Here is a 21119-nt window from a genome sequence, read left to right on the forward strand (position 1 = left end):
AAATGGATAATTTTGACCCATACAATGTATTGTTGGCTATTGCTACAAATATACCTGTGCTGCTTATGAATCCTACCCCAAACTTAACAACTACCTTACAAACTATTAATACACGGCAAATTAGGAGTTTATTGAGGGAAAAGTTGTAGTTAATAGTGAATGTGAACCCTACTCTTAAGTGTTACCAATGCTTTTTTGTTTGTTGTTTGTTTTTTGTTTGTTGTTTGTTTGTTTTTTTGAGTAATGCTACAATCTCCTTGAAAAAGGTTTACATTTAGATAACATTTGTTAAACATCCACCAACAAGACTGATCTCAAAAACTTGCATGCATGCATGTTTCAGGGAAAAACAAGCAATGCTTTTACTAATAAGGTAATTGATTAGAAAAGTGGGACGTCCTTTCCTAAGCCGCCATATTTAGTGTTGCAATTTCTCATTTATTCACAGTCAGGGGCCTGTTGTCTCTGATAACATGCCGTTTTGATGCTGTCTCATCTGCCTATAAATCTAACAGCAAAGGAAATATGGAAAGAGAAAACGGTAAACAAACAAAACCTGAAATCCAAAAGTGAGGCTTGTCTGCTTGGATTTGCTGCTTGAGGAGAATCAGTATTTGGGCTTGAGTTACACATCTAGCATCTGCCATCCGGACATCAGGCACCATATTCATCATTTGGCAACATGGAGCCCAGCGTCTGTACAAACAGCCAGAGGAAATGAAGTCTCTTGGCCAGACAAGAATAAAATTAGCTTGATGACTAAGTTCCTCCCCCGTTCCATCGGGAATAAGACCCTTCATTTGTTTTCATTACCTCCCTTTGCCTCGGACAACTGGAGTGTCATTCAATTAATTCTGTTGCTGTCAAGAGCACAAGACATCTACAGAACTTTGTATTTTTTTGTCATCATTTGATACTTCGTTCAATTTCTGGAATTTTTTCCTTCGTTTGAAACCACAAACATTAAGACAAACAAAAAAAAATCCACCTTGATCAAATGTATCCTAATTCTAAGCACATTAGCATAACAGTTCTTACAGAATTTAGATGTACTTTATGGTTAGAACAAGCATCTCCAAATGGAACTGCGAAAATGATGAAAATATTATTTATAACCCGCAAAACACAACAGATCTGCATTTTTAAAGTGCCACAAACTCACTGTGCTTACATAATCAGCATACTTTTTTAAAGGTGCCATAGAATGCATTGATACAATATTTTAAATTGTTCTCTGATATCTACATAGAAGGTATGTGGCTTAGGTAAAGGCAAAAAAATCTCCAGAAACGGTTTTACATGTCCATTTACAACCCTAGGATTTGTCCCTAGAATGAAATGGTCTGTTATTGGCTTATTTGGAAGGGTCATGAATAATAATGTTGAGCTCTTCTCTGATTGGCTAAGGATCTGTAAATCATTCACCATCATCCTCAGTCATCTCTCCTTACTCTGTTTATGTGGTAAGTGAAATCTTATGTACTGTAGTGTAACAGGCTACCGCTAGCAGCTAACCATGTCCATTTAGTGGCTCGCGTTATTTTATTAGAACGTGTTATTTGTTTTCCGTGCCTTTCTGAATACAGACACCAACCCATCCCTGCACTTCACATCCCCTGCACAGCCTGGAACAGAATATTTATTTCCATGATCTGCCATTTTCGCTGTTGTCCTCGCTTGTTTCTTCACAATACCTGCAGAACTTCTGATGGTTCGGGTGGCGGCTGGCCTAGAACATGGGCGGGTATATGCAAATGTTGGGGGCATAACTATTAGTGATCCCGACTGTTACATCACATTTTTCAGTGGTCTTTTGCTAGCACGAGATTTACATAAGGAGGAGAAAACAATGGTGTTTGAGGCTCACAGTATGTCATTTCCATGTACAGAACTCTTATTATTCAACTATGCCGAGGTAAATACAGTTTTCCATTCTATGGCACATTTTTAAATGACTGTATATTGAACGTGTTTATTTGGTGTGATTTTTTCAAAATAATTTTTTTTTTTTTTAAATGACACCGTTAATCATGCCTCCTGACCCATACGAAAATTTTGTAAGAAGCAATTTTCTTATAATCAGATGCAATTAAAGACTGAATATCACACCATGTGTTTGCAAGCTGCAGGCAAAACAGAATGCAGGTGTCTCAAAACACTCCTTTAAAAGTTGCTTTAATGAAACCTATTTATTTTCTACATGCATGTTATACATCTTATTGTGATTTGACCTTGTAAGGTAACTGGATCATCCAGTGAAGCGTCAGTCATCTCTCTGGTGACATATACAGGACTTCTCCAAGTGTTTAGTGCTCTTAAACTGACGCCAACATCTCAGCATCCAATCAACAACTGATGCACCAAGACCCACGACAGCTTTTAGTTTTGGTAACCTGGATGTGCGTCACAATACATTGTGTACTTCGGTTTCATTGCTTTAAACACATTCAGGTTTCCATATGTTATATAGGCACCACAGCTGACTTGAAGTGATAGTAAACTTTCTTACTTTCTTTATTGTGTTGACTCTCATTGTATGAAAAAAACAAAAAACAAAAAAACAGGCATTTTCAAAATACCTTCTTTTGTGTTCCAGAGAAGAAAGTCATACAGGTTTGGAACAACACAAGGGTGTAAATGATGGCAAAATGTCAGGGTGAACTTTAAAGTATAAATGCACATCACTGAACACATTACTGTCCTGACTATATTAACACAACACACAACAGAATGACTAGATGTTGGTGAAGGCACACACACTAATGCAGACGTTTACCCCGAGTGCCTATTAGAGGTAAGTGAAGACATCTTGTACATGTTTAAAGCCTGCAACATTAACCCTTTTGCCCCCGGAGTAAACCTCTGCTGACCCGCGGCCGTCCAGAGCACTGCTCCAGAACCAAGAGCTTTGAGTCCAAACCCCACAGGGAGCATCCAGACCGCAGCCTTCAACTGGACCCGCGCCTCTCAGCATCCATTCCTCTGTTCTATTCTCATTTGTATTTTGCGTGATTTTTGTACGATGTAGATCGCAGAGCAACAACATTGACCTTCATCCTTCCCTTGGGTCATTTCGAACCAGATTTCTTTTTTCTTTTTTTTCTTTTTTTACAATTTTTGTTAAAATTTAGTGTTCATCTGAGTGGTAGAAGACTTTGTGACTTTTGTTCCACTTGAATTTGGAACACAATTTTTTTTTTTTTTTTTTTTGTGGATTCAAGGATTTATGTGGCTGTAATTAATCAAATTTACAAATCCTTCCCTCGCGGGTCCTGTTGACCCGACCATAGGAATGAATGTCGAAAAAACAGGTTTTTTTCCCTTTAATTCCATCACACTTGAACATGGATCACACACACAAAAAAAAATTGTGGATTCGAGGACTTCATGTGGGTGTAAAAACAGTAAGAAATCCCTCCCTCGTGGGTCAATTTGACCCGCCATAGGAATGAATGGAATGTCGAAGAAAAAAAAAAATGTTTTATTTCATTTTTTAAAAACAAAATCTGACACAATCCAGACAAAATTTATATCCAAACAAAGAGCTGAGACTACAGAATATTCCCAAGGCAAAAAACACTCACATACATTCATTTTGGGCTTTCGGGTCATTTTGAACTGCGAGAAAAGGATTTGTTACAAAACACGAGAGAAGGATGAAGATTAAAAAAAACAAATGATATCAGTAAATCTGTGCATTCACTGGTTCATCCACACACTCACATGACTCACTTCACCCGCTCCGCTGTATCACCATAGTTACAGTCCTGTGACCGCGGGGTTAAATTACATTAGCACTCAAAGATGAGAAGATGCGATTGGCTCTTACAGCTCCATCTCTGTAGCCCGTGTTTACCGTGTCCGGCCCGTGGAGGAAGATACGGCGGCGATCAGAACGGGGTCACAATGAGGATGTCACATAAAGAGATGAAAAGCTCAATATCTTTGGCCGGAGGCACCCAGGGGACGTGTAAACCAGAGGAAGTCTTTGAGCCAAAAAAGGTTCCCGACGGCGTGAGTAAAGGTCTGGATTTACAGCCGCCGGGGGTAAAGACTCGCTGCTTATTTCCACAGCCAGTTAAAACAAATCACGCTCATGCTTCAACCGTAGGCCCCCACGTTTTCCTCCGACCTTCTTAGCTTGCATTTTAGTACAATGTTATTCTTCCGTAAACGATCTGAATTACTCCAAAAATAAATACCGTTACACCAGGGATAAGCTTTGATTGAGAAAAAAACCCGGCTTGCCCTTTGCATGTGGGTTTTGTCTTAAAACAGTTCAAAATTTGGTATCATAATTTATTTTATTACAGAACAAAAGGATTGTGATTAATTTTAGCACAAGCGCTCATATGGGAAATGCTATTTTGTGCTCAACAACATGCATTTGAATACATGGGTATCATGTGAGACACACATATAAATAGATCGATATTATAACAATTATAGTAAAGCAGCTATCAATGCTACTGTATGACAAGAGGGGGGTTAAACATCTAATTATTTTGAGTTTGTGATGGAAGACGGACAGTTGTGACCAATATTAATATAGGGGCTCAATACAGAAGGAACCTTTTCGTAGTTTTTAGAACTATTGGCAAAAGTTCCCGGTTTTTGGCATGTTTGCACCCCAGCTAGGAACGTATTTGGTTCTAGGAATTCTAAAACTAGAACTATCATGACGTAAGTGTACGCTGATTGGCCAAATGCATACGAAACACCGGCTACCCCAATACATGTTTAGGTTTCAGGATTACTTTTTTTTTTTTTTTTATACCAAACTTTTTATGAAGATGATTCTCAACTATATTATGAAAGATTTAACAATGATTTGATATACCATTTTGCTTTATTCAGTATGTGTGTAAAATGGCCATAAGATGGTTTTCCGTTATATACAAATGTATCTATACACTGTATCTAATTTGCATATGAATGTGTTCTTGGGGCAACATGTAATGAAAAAAGAAATGTAATAATGGGAGTAATAATTGGCAAGATTTCCATAAAAATATCCAATTGTTCATAGGAATACTGAAATATAATTTCTTTCCCCTTTTCATTTGTTGCGTCTCCCAAAATGTGTTATAAACATGCTTTAAGTCCTGGTGTCCTCTACAGTGGATCTGTGTGAAATCGATGTCCTGTTTCATAACCAGTGTTGGGGGTAACGTATTACAAGTAACGTGAGTTACACAATCAGATTACTTTTTTTTAAGTAACTAGTAAAGTAACACATTACTTTGTAATTTACAAGAAAATATATTTTTACTTTTTCAGATAAGTAACTCCAGTTCCTTTTTTCCCATTTATTGATTGAAAGCTCTCCTGTCCGCATGTGTTTAGAGAAATTGGGAGTAAGATGTTACTTTAGTTCTAGAATAAATGTGAACATGCATTAATTCATCTCACTCACACACACACACACACAAAAAAAACCTGCATTCAGTGTTCCTCAAAATGAATAAAAACACTGAAATGCAACTCAGAATATGACACAAACCTGCAATAAATAAATGTGTTAAATAATACAAATATCCTTTATGTATTTAACCCCATTTTATTAACCAGTGTATTTGCTGCTGACCTTCAATGATCCAATTCAATCATACTAATAAGCAAAAATTACTCAAGATAAACTAACATTTTTTACTTTTTATTGCTGAAAAGTGTTGAACTTCCTTCTTCTGCGTTGTATTGTACAGACATGAATTTACTTTTCCTTCAGCCTGAGGCTTTTGGTGTGAAAGGGCTTTTACATTTGCCAAGAATAAAACTTTTTATATTAAAAACAAGCAAGCCCTGACCAGATTTAAAAAATAACGCAAAAGTAACGTAACGCATTACTTTCCATAAAAAGTAACTAAGTAACGCAATTAGTTACTTTTTGGGGGAGTAACGCAATTCTGAAATGCATTACTTTTAAAAGTAACTTTTCCCAACACTGTTTATAAAAGAAAGTAATACTTTGATTTGAAACTGCATAACATTTTCATTTAGTGTATGATGCCCAGTTTTTCCTCTATAACTATTTACAAGCAAGTGTATGATGCCTAGTGTTTTAAAATCTGTTCAGATTGAAAGTTGTGTAGTGTATTCCAGCCTTTAGTTACACTGTACAGAGGAACGAAGCTACAAGAAACGGAAGAACACATCGGCTCATTTCCTACTGTGTTGATTGGGACGCTGGACCTCTGTAACCTGAGAGACTGGTTGAGTTTTTCTCCACAGGGACCAGTGGTCTGTTTTTTTTTATGTTAACAATCAGAAACAGATGTGGTGGGGAATTACAGACCTGCAAGTGTCATCACTCAGACCACACTCACAGACGGCATCATACGTGCCGTTTATAAACCAGAAACTTTCTTTAGATGCCAACGTACATCAAGTTCATAAAAGCAAGAAGACTTGTTGCAACTGGTTGAGCACAGCTCCCTGCGATCCCTGACAAATGAAGTGCCGGTGGAGCCGCTGTCTACAGGGGGCTTATTGGGAGTGCAAGTGGACACCAGGCCAGCGAGTTAACTTGTCTGGCCTGCCAAGAGCTCCGACACAAAGCATTCCAGATCCAGCCGAGCCTCTGGGGAGGAGGAGGCCTGGCACCCATGTCATTGTGCTCTGGCCTTCAAACCATCGGTGCCAGGAAGGGTGCGCGCTTGGAAACAAAGGCTTTGTCCGGCAGCCAAAGTTTATTACTAGTGACAGGTTTCACGCTGAGGCAGTGACAAATCTCACCGCTTGTGACAAACAACCAGACAGATTTGTGTTGTTGGTTTTTTACCGTTTGCTGACAAACAGAGCAGTAAGCGAGGTCACGCTGTGACATATTTACCCTTAGGTTTGGCTTACGATGTGTGAGCTGCTGTGAAGATGCTTCATATTTATGGAAAAAATACTTAATGCTGTGCTTGTTGCAATGCTAGTGCGAAAAGCACTAACTATACAAAAGCATCAGTTTTGTCAGAAGCAGTCACTGGTAAGAGCAGTAGTAGGGATGGGCAATATGGCAAAAATTTTTATCTCAGCTTTTTTTCAGAACTTTGGCCGATTCTCGATTTTTTACGATTTTTAAAGGGGTCCTATTGTGCTCTTTTACAAAGTCTTGATTTTGTTTTGGGGGTGTACTAGAACATGCTCTCATGCTTGGTGGTTCGAAAAACGCATTATTTTTCACATAATTTACATTATTACAATACCTTTCTCCCCAACCTGACACAAACGGCTCGATTAGTTCTGGGTTTGATGAAGGCCCGCCTTCCAGAAAACAAAATGTGTTGTGATTGGTTAGATGTCTCAGTGCGTTGTGATTGGCGAACAGCTTAGACGGTGCTTCAGTACTGCCCCGCCCCTTGCCAAAACAGCAAGTTCCGTCTGGCATCAATATTGCCATATCAATTTGAGCCGGATCAAGCCCCCGAGAATATTGAACAAGAGGATCACGCAGAACCTTTGCATAGGGACATTGCAAAACATATTAGAGTGGTGACGTTATTGTTGTTTTTTGGCTAAATCATGTTTTAGACAGGATGTCAACAACCGCTTAAAAATAACTGCATTTACTATGTACAGATAAGTGCAACGGTAATATGTGACCCTGGACCACAAAACCAGTCATAAGTGTCAATTTTTCGAAATTGAGATTCATCTCAATCTTTACATCATCTGAATAAATAATCTTTCCATTGATGTATGGTTTGTTAGGATCGGACAATATTTGGCTGAGATACAACTATTTGAAAATCTGGAATCTGCAAAAAAAAAAAAATCAAAATTGAGAAAAATTGCCTTTAAAGTTGTCCAAATGAAGTTCTTAGAAAGGCACATTACTAATCAAAAATGAAGTTTCGATATATTTACAGTAGGAAATTCACACAATATCTTCATGGAGCATGATCTTTACTTAATATCCTAATGATTTTTGGCATAAAAGAAAAATAAATAATTTTGACCCATACAATGTATTTTTGGCTCTTTCTATAAATATACCCCAGCGACTTAAGACTGGTTTTGTGGTCCAGGATCACATATGTATTATGTTTATTGTTCTTTAATTCTAACGTTATAATATGAATTGCAGTGAAACTGTTATACAGTTTAATTTATTTACAAACCCGATTCCAAAAAAGTTGGGACACTGTACAAATTGTGAATAAAAACAGAATGCAATGATGTGGAAGTTTCAAATTTCAATATTTTATTCAGAATACAACATAGATGACATCAAATGTTTAAACTGAGAACATGTATCATTTTAAGGGAAAAATAAGTTGATTTTAAATTTCATGGCATCAACACATCTCCAAAAAGTTGGGACAAGGCCTTGTTTACCACTGTGTGGCATCCCCTCTTCTTTTTATAACAGTCTGCAAACGTCTGGGGACTGAGGAGACAAGCTGCTCAAGTTTAGGAATAGGAATGTTGTCCCATTCTTGTCTAATACAGGTTTCTAGTTGCGACAAAGAAGACCTAAGACAGTTGAGCATCTTCCTCTTTATGATGCGCCAAATGATTTCTATGGGTGTGTTGGGTAGAGGCTGGTTTTGATGTTGTGCATGACTAACCTCTCAAAGCACTTCATCATGATTGGAGTCAGTGCTATGGGACGGTAGTCATTTAGACAGGACACAGGTGATTTCTTTGGTACCGGTATGATTGTTGTGGATTTGAGACATGTGGGGACGACTGCCTGGCTCAGCGAGGTGTTGAAGATATCTGTTAGGACATCTGTCAGCTGTTCAGCACAGTCTTTCAGTACACGGCCAGGTATGTTGTCGGGACCCACAGCCTTGCGTGGGTTGATCCTAGATAGGGTCTTCCTTACATCGGCTGGAGACAGATAGAGCGCCTGGTCGTTGGGAGGTGTGGGCTGAGAGATACTGCCACTCTGAGAGACTCTTTTTATACCCAATCATGTTGCCAATTGACCTAATAAGTTGCAAATTGGTCCTCCAGCTGTTCCTTATATGTACATTTAACTTTTCCGGCCTCTTATTGCTACCTGTCCCAACTTTTTTGGAATGTGTAGCTCTCATGAAATCCAAAATGAGCCAATATTTGGCATGACATTTCAAAATGTCTCACTTTCAACATTTGATATGTTATCTATATTCTATTGTGAATAAAATATAAGTTTATTAGATTTGTAAATTATTGCATTCCTTTTTTATTCACAATTTGTACAGTGTCCCAACTTTTTTGGAATCGGGTTTGTATACCATAGTCTCATAATTGAAGTGTAAATTCTGCAAATTACATCATTGTCCAGTATTGTACTGTCAGCAATTTTAAGTGGGAACTGCACTGTCTTTCTGCAAAAGCTTTTTGGGTGAAACCAGCACTGTACTCCCTCATGTTGTGGAAGCTATCCTCAGTAATATGCACAGCACACTGTACCAAATTGGGGTTATAATGCTCAGGAACAGAGTTAAAAATAAATTGAAACCACTGTTTCCTGACGTCGTCCGCTTTAGGAAGGAAAAAAGATGCTTGGGCACGGGGGTGAAAAAAAACAGCGTTTCTTCGACGTGGTGAAAACTTGACACTACAGCAGCACTTCTTTGTCGTCTTGTTTGATTCACTCAATCAAGCGTTCTAACCACGAGCTCGCCCCTCGCCCCTCCCCACCCCCCAACCATTCAAATTTCTGTAGACGGGATTTAATTTAATGATATTGTGACCTCACTAACACCGGAAAACAGCACTGTAATCAGAGGCTTCATGCCCATTCAAAGTGAGGGGCACGTGCCCCCTCAGATTTTTGAGCCAAGTGGATTTTGAATGCAGCTTCCAAAAGACAAAAAATAGCCGATTAATATCTATATGTAATACAATCACACTGGCGTGATTAGATCATTCAGTGTGTCATATCATCAGCTGCTAAATTCAAATCTGCATTCGCTGGCTGGCGCTGAGCCAGATACAGACACGTTTTTACAGCACCGTGCATTATAACCAATCACAAGCGATTCTGTTGAGCTTATGAATGCAATGACCAATCAGAGGTGTTCAGATGAGTCATTGCTAAAATGCCGGTGTTTTCTTCACTCGGTGGCGGTGTTTAATTTCATAGTGTAAACAGCTTCAGTGATTTCAGTGGGAGTTTTTGAGAGTGCTTGAACTCTAGACTGTCAGTAAAAATGTTCTTTGTTCTCTTTCTGTATAATGAAAGTGTTATAGTAGCCTAACTTACAATGTTTTTAATTCACATTAACTTTCAATATTAAATTCACATTAAATATAAAGTCAGTCGTATTAAAATGTATTATGGCATGACACCCATATCTGTTAATTAAGTAAACAGACAGGTTTTTATGCATAGTTAACAGATTACATTATCAGGTTACTTTGACCATCGCCCACTAGATCAACTAACATAAAGTATAAAAGGTGAGAATCAAGATATTTCATGATATAGTTAATGCATTTGAGAATGTTTCGACTGAGATTTGTAACTTTATAAACCTTTTTTTTTTTTTTTTTTTTGTGCACAAACATACATACTACACACTGACTAAAATTCAAAAAGAGAAAAAGCATAATAGTCAACTTTAACTAGTCAACTTGAAATTGTGACTTCAGAATGATTCAAGAAACTACTTGTTTATTAACCCTCTTGTTAAAGAGAATTCTATTCTGAGTGAAGCACACATGAAGCTGTCAACATGATGTAAATGTTAAACAAATCACTTGTTAAATATCTTTGCAGAAAAGATGCATGAACTACAACTACATCTTGTACAAACTTGTCTTGTACATATTGTAGGGTAAACGTACCCATTAAGCATTAAGCACACTTCCATTTTTGAGATCAGATTATAAAAAGAAAAAATAATTTATTATCCTACTTGAGGTCTTAACCAATTGATATGTTTGTTACTATATACCTCCTATAATTAATTAAGTCAATCAGATCATGGCACGCTGAGATACGAGTCTCCATGTGTTCACGCTGTCTGGCGGTCATTTTGAAAGCTGTCTGAAAACTTTCACCAAAAGAGGAGCCCCTTAAATGTGCGTTTTTTTAGATGTTTAAGCCTTTATTTTAGGTAAGTTTCACTACTTATTGTAAAATTAAGAGATTAATGTTCAGACTTTTGCATATTATAACCTGGAACTTGGATGTGGGAAATAATTACATTAGATCCAAAAGATAGTTTTAGCAACACAGCGCAGATGCTACAGAACACAGTTAGCTGACTAGCTGTATAAGATTGTGTGCTATGTAAATCTGAGGAAAATCATGTAGTGTATTCCAGCCATAAGAGACTATAGATAATCTGACATCCATTTAAAAAGAGGTTTCATAATGAGGCTAGTTTCTGTGTTTATCCCATGAATTAAATGTTTTATTGGTTTGTTTTATTTGATTTTTGAATGTGTTACTTAGCTGAACGTGGACTAGTCCAGATGTTGCAATGTGCTTAGATGACACTTCATTATGAATATATAACTGATCAAATTGAAAGCTTTGTTGCTTGATGTTAGTGTTCTGCTTTTTTTGTGTGTGTGATTGACTTTGTACCTTCAAAAAATATATATTTTTAGAATTATTCTTTAAAAAAAAAAATTCCTTAAAATAAACAAGAATTTTTAATAAAGCATGATGTGAGCTTAATGGGAACAGGGGTGTGCTTAAAGAACACAAATGTACCCATTAAGCACAGCCAGACTTTTTGAATTTAATGATGTATATCTTAATTGAAATGCTTTTGTCATTTAAAATAAAATTAAATAATTTTGTGTGAGAGATTAATATTTTATTTTAACATAACTTTTTGTACTGAAACTAGTATCTCGTGCACTAAAAATATCTCAGTGTAGATTTTGGTGAGTTTAATAGGTACGTTTACCCTATGTTCAGAAATAATACGAGGAAAATGCTATTAAAAAAAAAAAAAAAAAACCTTCAGTCAAGGTAAATCAATTATTTCAAAGTGACTGCAAGAATATCACCAGTAGACTATTATTAACTATAAACTAAAATGAACAGAAGCTTTCAGTCTGTCACCATGATGCAAACATGAAATATCAGACATACAGTAGTAGTTCTTCACGCTTTTTTCTTCTTCTCGATTGTACTGCTTTTCCGTTGTTGTTGTTGTTGTTTTTTTATGTAAACATCGATGCATTTGACTGATGCGCTTGTATTCAGAGATTTTGGAGGATCAGTGTACAACAAAACCCAGCAAGTTCAAAGTCATTAACCAGATGAGGGACCTGTAAAAGTTCAACAAAAGAAAAAATTTTATGAATGCTTGAGTAATTCAGAAGGAGATGGTGACCGATTTCTGATGAGCCCTAACATCAAAACACATCTGAATATTCTCATCACCGAGGGAAATCATCTGAAGTTCCTTCTAAAAACAACACGAGAGTGTCACCCAAACAAATATACAAACCCTTCGGATTCATTTTCTGATCACATTTTAAAGCTACAAATTGTGAATGTGCACTGTGCATTGTTAGATTTTGAGTGGAGGAGAGGGAATTTAATAAAGAAAGAATCAAAATCAAACCAAAATTCGGTAAAGAAAAATGGCAGTAAATAAATGTGGTAACCCAAGGACATTTGAGCTGCTCTTTTGCCGGTACCGTCACTCTTTAGTCATTTGGAAAGCTGAACATACACCTCCGCCATCCGCAGGACACAAGAGCCATCTAAGATCTTGCATTTATTTGTAATTTGTTCTCAATGCCGGTCCCCTTCACCTTTATTCCAATCTATATTTCACATCTGGTCCCTCCCAAGCAATTAACCTTGGTGGAAATCAGCAACCCTACCTTTGGAGTGTTTTTTTCCTCCCTGCTTTTTTGCCCCTGTATGTTACTTTTCAGCAATTGAACTGGAGGTAATGACTCTGAAAGGAAAAAGAATGTTCTTTCAATAGATAATTAGGGAGATTGGTTTACCGGGCCCACTCCAGACCCATTCAGACGCAGGGACTGTGCTAGCTTGTTGTCTGCAGGATTGAAGAGGTCCCCGGAGACACATTCCCTACTGTTTCATTTCTCAAAGCAGGTGCCTGGCAGGTAGTCATTGGCAATGCAGGGCCGAGAAATAAGAGGCCAAGTAAAGAGGTCAGTATCATGGGTCGGAGGTCAGGAATCCAGGGTCTTTAGGTCAATGGCCACTGCAGTGAACAGATGACATAGAAGAGTCTTGTAACATCTTTGTGTGGTAGTGGATTTTATTGCAGGAAATTCATTCCAGAGGGGTTGTGCGCCCATTTATTTGTTTGCTTACAGGTGGTGTGTGTAGCTTCTCCAATCCCAGCTTCATATGCAGAGTCAACCCCACGTCATTTGTAGCTGAAGAAGGCATCCCAAAACCATTCTTAGCCAACTATGCAACTCGCAAGGTCCATCATTACCAACATGCTTTAATGACTCAGTAGCTCTCAAAACCAAAGTTCCAATGAACAATGATCTCAAAAATGCATGTTTACAACTACAGCTCTTGACCTGTGGTTAAAAGCATAGTTAGTAGTTAGTAAGTTAATTTAACTTGTCACCTAGATGGCCATTGGGACCTCGGGAACCAGATGAGTCCTTTACACAATCTGACTTTGCTGCAGTTGGAACAAATGGTTGGTTCGTCTGGTCAGAGGAGAACTGACCCCCCGACTGAGCCTGGTTTCTCCCAAGGCTATATAAATAAAGGTGACTTGACTTGACTAAGACACATGGACTTGAGATAAAAATAACCAAGGTAACATGCTATACAATCTGTATTTCATTCCCTACTGCACAGAACATTTTCAAAATCTTTGAGTGTTTTTTTTTTTTAAGAATGAAAGCAACATTTTGAAGGTTGTGTATCTGCTCTGGTACTCCACAGGAACCTGAAGTATAACAAGAGGTGACCCACGATGGAAACAAGCATCTGGAAATAAAACAAAACAACAGAGTTCCTCTGATGTCAAGCGTGTTATTCACTGCAGCGCTGCAGAGAAATTATGTTGCTCTAATGACGCATCGTACTGTGGAGGTTAGGCAGCAGTGTTGGGGCTAATGCATTACTTTTAAATTTACAAGAAAATAATCGGCCTAACTTTTTCAACGCAAGCTTTCCAGTTTATTTACAGACACCTGAGGTGCAGAGACAGAGGTAATTCATTATTCATTTCACTTTTAGTGTGAAATGGCCTTTATATTTGGCAGAAATATAACTTTGGGGGTTTTATTATTAAAAAAAACAAATGTAACCCTGGAACACAAAACCAGTCATAAGGGTCAATTGTTTTTTTTTTATTGAAATTTATGCATCATCTGAAAGCTGAATAAATCCATTGATGTATGGTTTGTTAGGATAGGACAATATTTGGTCGAGATACAACTATTTGAACTATCTGGAATCTGAGGGTGCAAAAAAAAAAAAATCTAAATTTTGAGAAAATCGCCTTTAAAATGAATCGCCTGTCCAAATGAAGTTCTTAGCAATGCATATTACTAATCAAATTAAGTTTTGATATATACAGTAGGAAATTTACAAAATATCTTCATGGAACATATATTTACTTAATATCTTAATGATTTTTGGCATGAAAGAAAAATCTATAATTTTGACCCATACAATGTATTGTTGGCTATTGCTACAAATATACCTGTGACTGCTCCAGGGTCACAAATAAGCAAGTCCAGCCCAGGTGACTAAAAGTAATGCAAAATTAACGCAAGGCATTCCTTTCCATAAAAAGAAACTAAGTAACGCAATCAGTTTCGTTTTTATGGAGGAATGTGTAATGCATTACTTTTAAAAGTAACTTTCCCCAGCACAGTGGGTCATTGTAAGAGGAACAAACTCAACTAGCTTTTGGTAAAAGTTGCTATTGGTGTCACTAGTGGTACAGAATCTTCACCCTTGAACGATAAATCTCATACATGGTAATTAAAACACTGATAGGTACACTTTATTTATGAACAAATGAATAAATACACTCAACGATCTGCATAGCACTGCAGAGGTTAAATCCGTTATTGCTCAGGACTGCTGTAAGGGAAAGGCTCAGGGACACAGGATTGAGACGTCAGCTCACCTTACACAGGACCCTGATGAATCAGAACCTGCACTATGTCACTCGATCTCTTCACTACACATATTGGGAGCTACAGGTCCGCTTCAAACGCTGTGATTACTGTAAGCTAGCAGATATCTATGCCAGGTTATGTTCTCGATGGCACGTCACATCTCAGCTGACAAAAGCCATTAGTAACATGACTTGCCATAACTTCCACCAGAAATAACTTCATCTAACTGAAAACGAGCTAGAAGATCAAATATGTTCACAGAAAAGTAGCGTGCATCAGATATACTAGATGCAGTCTTTCGTAGTCCACTGGGACAGGAGAGAGAAGCCAAGGCCTTATCGACAAAGCTCTGGTTATAAATTTCTTTAACATATCGGACGAGCAAGCATATGCTACTTATAGGAATACCGCTGAATATCGCTCTGAGAGGTCAAAGGGCTGTGAAGGTCAAAGGTTTCATCCTCCCCTCATCATAAAGTGCATTATCATCTTCTCCATGGCCATACCATCCAGATGGTGAAGCAGGATAAAGACAGCTGTGTTAAACATCTTGGGAAAGAAAATTGCCATAGAGCATATTTGATTCATCTTTAAGACATCATATTTCAAAAAGGCAATCATTAGCGTGACTTTTGAGCTGTGCCTTCTAGTGTAATAGGAGAGATAATGTTACAAAACGAATTATTAGATCACTAGGTCAGATTTAATGTAGAAGATTTTAAGGAAATCGTCACTGTTTATTGTAACTCTTTTTCAGAACCGATCCAGAAAATTCCGAGTATCCACTGATACCGATAAGATACCAGCATTTTTTTTTTTTTAATCAATGTAGAATTTCTAAACTTCTGTGTTGACCTGATCATCACTCATATGTGACCCTGGAGCACAGAAGCAGTCATAAGCAGCACATGTATATTTGTAGCAATAGCCAACAATACATTGCATGGGTCAAAATTATAATTTTTTCTTTTATGCCAAAAAGGATATCAAGTAAATATCATGTTCCATGAAGATATTTTGTAAATTTCCTACCGTAAATGTCAAAACTATCAAAACTTAATTGACCCTTATGACTGGTTTTGTGGTCCAGGGTCACATTTGTGTGTTAAATACAATCTACTAAATATAACTTCATTTTAATGAAAAATAACAAAAGAAAATATATAATCAGAATCTATGACAAACAAAATACTATTATAAACTAGGTTAGTGGATAATTCAGCAGCAAAAGTTATTCTAGAAAAATACAATAATAAAATAATAAAAGTACACTAATTTTATAAAATCTGAACATTTACTGTAATAACAGTATTTATTGGGGAACAAATAAAAGTGAATAAGTGTAGGACTAAAGCTGGTGAAATGTTACACATTGCTCTTTGTATTGTAAAATGCATTCATGAAAAACAAGTAAATGTTCAGATGCAAAATCCTCTAAGTGCCATCTGAGATTTTCTTCTAAATTTTTTATATAATTTTTTTTCTCAGGCTCCTATGTTTTTAATAGCATTGAAAACAACCTATTCATTGCAATTAAAGGGAAATTACTGAACCTACACATAGGAGCCTGATAAAAATGCTTACTTTAGAAGAAAATTTCAAATGGCACTTAGAGGCTTTTGCATCTGAACTCTTCGTATATTTATATATAAATATATACTATGAAATTAAGATAAATTTATTTTAAATGTATAGCACAGTAATGGAGGCAGCACCGATTTGGATCGGCCTCGTCTGACCAATGACTGATCCGGCAGAAAACACCTGTATCGGAGCCGATACCGATACCGATACTGAGTATCCGATAGATGCATCCTAGTCTCGAGTCTAAAGCCTGTGAGGTTAATAAATTAATTGCTATTAATGAAAGAGGGAATAGTGATAGCACTTGTATATGCATTAAAGTATTGGCACAAGCGATCTCTATAAAACACAACGATCTGCAGTCAGTCCAGATTTTTGTTAATAAAAGAGATGCTGGTGGAAGGTCCGAGCGAAGGAAGTGATCTGGAGGTCATTATTCATGATGACAGCATGAAGGAAGTTTGCCTCCTTGTTTGTTGCCTTTGCCAGCTGAGCGTGAGCAGAAAGCCAGAGAAGAATCTGAACTCGAGTGACGGGCTAAAGATCAGACGTTCAGTAATTGTGCTTGTTTAACCTTCTATGGTACGGTGTTGTCATCTGACCACAGACCATTTTTCTTCCATTTCTAACCATTCTGAAAAAGGATCTTTTTCATACAGATTACTAATAAAAACAAACACAGGTTTTTAAGTCTCTTTCTGTGCATACTGTGCATATAAAGATATATCTGTAAACTTCTTTTGTTCAGAGCTCAGCATTATCTAACACCGTTTTCAGAAAAAGGAGAAAATAATTCATCATGAGGATAGAAAGTGGCATCTGTTATATTACTGCAGTTATTTATTTGAAAGGCTTTATAATAATATTGTAGCGACTAGGGATGTAACTATATTATCAATATCGTGATAGCAAAGTCTCAATATTATCATGGTCACATGACGATGTGAAATGATTGGTCTTCCGGGCAAATAGTTTAGTTTTTAAAATATTTTTGTTTTGGGGCATTATGCTTTGGCACAGTATCTGTCAAACGAACTAAAACCGAAAGCACAATATGGCTTAATCCCTTCATCAAGTCTGTTTTTGGTACTGTATTGTAATTTCCCCACTGTATTGTAAAGCAGAAGTAATTATGAAATTTTCATGTATTTTACAGTGCAATTGTTTATGGCTTCTGCTGTCATTATTGTTATTATTATTCTATTCTAATTTGTTTGGCTTCCTAAAACACCAGTGTGAATGTAATTTAGACTGAGACAGTATATTACAAATAAAAATAGGGTTGAGTCCCCTTTAAAGTTCAGGTACAAGTCAATTCACTGACTTTTTTCTGACTTAAGGTTTCTTAGTTAAAAACATGGGTTGGAGCTCTTAATTTTGAACTCTCAAAGTGCACTAGATAGAATTTAACTTTAACATTTTCTAAAATATCGTAGTGTGATAAAGCAAAGCATTTAATAATTTAGCAGACACATTTATCAAAAGTGATTTATAAATGAAGACAATAAAAGCAATCAAACCAACAAAAGAGCAAAAAAATAAAATATGTAAGTGCTTGTGACAAGTCCCGGTTAGTCTAACGCAGAGCACGTAGCAAAGTTGTTTTTTTGGGTTTTTTTAAATAAAAAGAATAAAAAGTACATAGAAAAGAAATTTAATAGAGAGAGCTAGTTAGAGGGTTGATGTTTTTTTTTTTTTTTAAATATAATAAATAAAACAAAGAAAACAAGTAGGTAGAATAAAAATAGAAAACAAAGAACTACAAAAATTTCCAGAAACTAAAAGTATTTAGATAAGAAACTAACAAAAATGAATAGGTTAGTGATGCATAATTGACACCGAATCATTTCAAATGATTTCCCATCCTGAGGGAGAGTAAATGACTGAACATGATGAAACTGGTCTCCAACAACAGACAGCAGCGATATCTTCTGATCATTGCTGTTTAAAGTACAGTCCCGTTACAAATCAGCCCAATATTAATTCTGAATGTTCTATTGCATGTCATGCTGTTGGCTAGTGCAGTTTATGTTGCCCTATCTGATGTGTGTCATGCATTGTAATAAAAGACTTCAGAAGACCAGACGACGTTTCCAATAATCCAAGGTTTTCCAAACGGAGTTCTTGGGAAACTGCAGGAGGTTTTTGAGTTGATGAAAACATAATAATGAAATGTGTCATGAAAGTGTAAAATAAAAATAAATAAATAGGGCTGCACAGTTTAATCAAATTGAAACTGCTTAGAGCAATTATTAACTTGCGAGGACTGCAATGTAAAGGGATAGTTAGGCCAAAAATGAAAATTTTGTCATTTACTCACCTTCATGCTGGTTTCTTTCAGCAACCAAACAGTTTCTGGTCCCCATTGACTTTCCAAACTATGGAAGTCAATGGGGACCAGCAACTGTTTGGTTACCAACATTTTTCAAAATATCTTTTTGTGTGTTCAGCAGAAGAAAGAAACTCGTACAGATTTGGAACAACATGAGGGCGAGTAAATGATGACCAAATTTTCATTTTTGGCTGCACTATCCCTTTTAAAGGTCACTTGCACCAGAGACCATAACTGTAACCATAACAATAAAGTTTAATAATCTTTCTAATTCTATGAGAATAGGGATGATCACACCACATCTATAACGATAACAACACAGCGGAACGATATCACTGGAATCACTTTCAGAATGATTGTTTGTCCAGCTGATGAACATAATAAACGCTATCAAGCGATGATGTGGTGCTAATAGTGTCAATAGTTATTGCACTTGGTGTTGAACAGGCCTTTAGTCTAATGCACTTTGTATTTCAGAGTGAAGATGAAAATAAATATATATTATTATCGTTCTTCCAATAAATTGGGTTCCTAAAACACCAGTGAGAATATGATGTGGAAAGAGGTTTGGCTCCACTTTAAAGTCAATGCAAGGACTACTTTTGTTTGTTTTTACTCACTTATTTACTCTTATTTGGTTCTTGTAAATTGGAAACAGCTTTAAAAAGCAGTTATTTCATGGAATGTTACTATACTGACAAACATCAGAGAACTGTGAACATGTGCACAGTATTGTTGCAGTATTGTTGAAGTACTGAAAATAAGATCTCAATCTCTTAACTTAAAATCTCATTCTTGACCCTTTATTTATATGTTGCTCTGGGCTTTTCTCATCTATCAGCAGCTGCTCCTGCCCTGAACACAAAATCCCCAAACCACCACCTGATCGTTCTCGACATGCCAGAAAGCACAGAGAGAAATCGAGGCCGCTCACCGATCTCTCGCACTATTTACTTCGGCTGAGTATCAGATTTTAGGTTTATGTTTGCGTGGATCTAAACACTCTTTCACTGACAAACCCGTTCCATCTGCAGCATCACAAAAACATGCGACAGTCCCGTTATTCTGGCCTGCGTTCTCAAAGTCCTCAGTGACAATACTGATTTCGCTGCAACTCGTCACAAGCGTCTTGTCCACTGTACTTAATTTCATTACGCTTCTCCAAATTTGCGCCACTGTCTCCCTGCACTGGCTAGACGTCTAATTAACATGCTAAACACTAAGAATGAGGAACAGGCCCTCATTCAGTCAATAGCCAACAGGAGGAATGTGTCCACATCTTTGGCCTGTTCTGTATGATAACATCAGTCTCGGAGCAGACACCGCCGTGGGCCACAAGACAGACGTTTATGGACGTCTATCTGCTCAACTGATCAACACGAAAGCCTCTGAGACCAGCCAACCTGTTTATCCCCCTACAGCGGGAGACACGAGCCCTGCATTTCAACCTGTGTAAATCAAGCCTATCAGTGGCAGAGAACATTACCTCAGGTACTTTGAGAAAGGCCTCTATCAGGTGCTCCGATTGAGATCTCACAGGCAGCAGTGCAGGAAAGTCTGAAAGGCTTTTAATATTACCGTGTTTTCAGCTTTTCTACTAGGTGTTGGCAACATTGTCACTGAGTCTCATCTGCTATCTGTGCATATGCACATATTCGCACATCATAACTGTGTGCAGACGTTTTCATAATTTTTTGATAAATAGCAGACTCCTGGATTCTTTAGAGGCATGGGGTGTATTACGCTGAAATGTTTATTTAAATACAGTACATTACTATCTGAAATTGAACTACTAACGGTGTTGTTATTGTTAGCTAAAACTAATAGAAATCATTTTTGGTCATTGAAATATAACTGAAATAAAATGAAAATATAAACTTCAAATAAAAGCTAACTCAAAATATGAATAAATACTATAATAGTATACAAATAATCCAAAATAATAATAATTACTAAGTCTCTCTATACACTGCCAAAAAAAAAAAAAAAAATTCTAATGAAAATTTAAGAGTTTGTGCTGCCTTCAAATTTTCAGTTTAGTCAATCTTAAATGTGCAGTTGTGTTAAAATAAGAATTTAACAGTTTGGATATTTGATCGCAGCAAGTTAAAGCAGCGAAAAATTTATTCTAACGCTAAACTTTAAGCTGATAGCTAATTGCAAGTCATTTTTAGGG

Source organism: Onychostoma macrolepis, chromosome 05 (genome assembly GCF_012432095.1).
Source record: "Onychostoma macrolepis isolate SWU-2019 chromosome 05, ASM1243209v1, whole genome shotgun sequence".
In the NCBI taxonomy this organism is placed as follows: Eukaryota; Metazoa; Chordata; class Actinopteri; order Cypriniformes; family Cyprinidae; genus Onychostoma; species Onychostoma macrolepis.